The sequence below is a fragment of the Theobroma cacao genome, chromosome 3 (genome assembly GCF_000208745.1).
Source record: "Theobroma cacao cultivar B97-61/B2 chromosome 3, Criollo_cocoa_genome_V2, whole genome shotgun sequence".
NCBI classification, from domain to species: Eukaryota; Viridiplantae; Streptophyta; class Magnoliopsida; order Malvales; family Malvaceae; genus Theobroma; species Theobroma cacao.
The window spans coordinates 17,073,295-17,074,949 of NC_030852.1; positions in this window are offsets into that span (position 1 = coordinate 17,073,295).

Sequence of the window (1,655 nt, forward strand, 5' to 3'; positions counted from 1 at the left end):
AAGCTATGCAGATAAATGGAGAAAATACTTGGAGTTTGAGATCGATGATAGAGTTTTTCTTAAGGTTTCTCCGTGGAAAGGTGTGATTCGATTTGCGAATCGGGGAAAGCTTAACTCGAGGTATATTGGACCATTCTGAATCATTGAGAGAATTGGACCAGTGGCTTATCGGTTAGAACTACCTCCGGAGTTAGATCGGATCCACAACGTTTTCCATGTCTCCATGCTTAAGAAATATGTACCAGATCCCTCTCACATCCTCGAAGCACCTCCGATCGAGTTGCATGATGATTTGAAGTTCGAGGTGCAACCTGTGAGTATCTTGGATCGAAAGGATCGAGTATTGAGGAACAAGAGTATTTCAATGGTCAAAGTGTTGTGGAAAACCGCTCGAATGGAGGAAATGACATGGGAAGTAGAGCATCAGATGAGGAACCAATACCCGCATCTATTTGTCAAATCTGGTAAGTGAAATTTTGAGGTCAAAATTTTATTTTAAGGGGGGTAGAATTGTAAAACCCGACCCTGTAAACACATGTCATGACATACATGCACTGAGTAGCATGTTATTACGCTAGGAAAGCCCCTAAGAATAGACAAAACCCAGTATTGTATCTAACGGTACACTTGAGTTGATTTAACCTCGAACTAGTTCAAATAGGAATCGTATGATGAAATTTAATATTTTATAGTCCAGGAATGACTAAAAATGATTGTTCGGAGTTCGAGGGTTCATTTGGGGAAAAATTGAAAATTTTGATGTTTAGGGGCAAAATCGTCATTTTGCCACCTAAGATAATAATTTGATCATGGAGTGAAATTTTTGACCAAGATTAACTATTTGGAGTATAATTTAATGATAGGAAGTGAAAATTTTCAATTCTGGTAATTTTTGAAACATAGGGGCAAAACGATAATTTTGTCACCTCGGGGTAAAACTGTAATTTTCACCACCCTAAAACTTGTCAAAATCATAGGATTTATTTATTTTTGGTATGAATAACTATGGTATTTTAAGTGGTGGAAAAATTGAAGTTTAAAGGACAATTTTAAAAACAGGCCAATGGAAAAGTGATATATGGCACTTTTTAATGATTTAATATTATTTTAAAGGAAAATCAGCCCATTTAAACCCCACATCAGGTGATGGTCGGCCATAAGGAGAAAATAAGAGAGAAAATAGAGAGGAAATGAAGAAAAGAGAAAAACCAAAGGAAAACTAGAAAATTCAAAGGAGAATTCGCGTTTTTCGTTCGTTTACGCGTTTAACGGTAAGATTTTTTTACTTCAGCTTGATTTCTACCTTTCCTATGTCTTTGTTTCCATTTAGCATGCTTGAGGAGAGATATCAAAAAGTGATACCAAGGGCTGGCCGAATTTCAAGGGGAAGGATTTTGTAATTTTTATGTTTTGATTCTTAGTTAAATTGGTAGTTTTAGTTAGTTAAATGTGTATAGAAATCAAATAGGCAAGAAAGCATGAAATTCTCACAATACCCACCCTTGGCCGAATATTCAGTGATGTACAATGATGATGAACTGATTTTTATTCTAAGAGAAATGAAGAGAAAATGATGAAAAATGGTTAAATGTGATAGAAAAACAAAGTGGAAAATTAACCGAGTTAATGTCCCATTTTTGACCGAATTTTCCAAG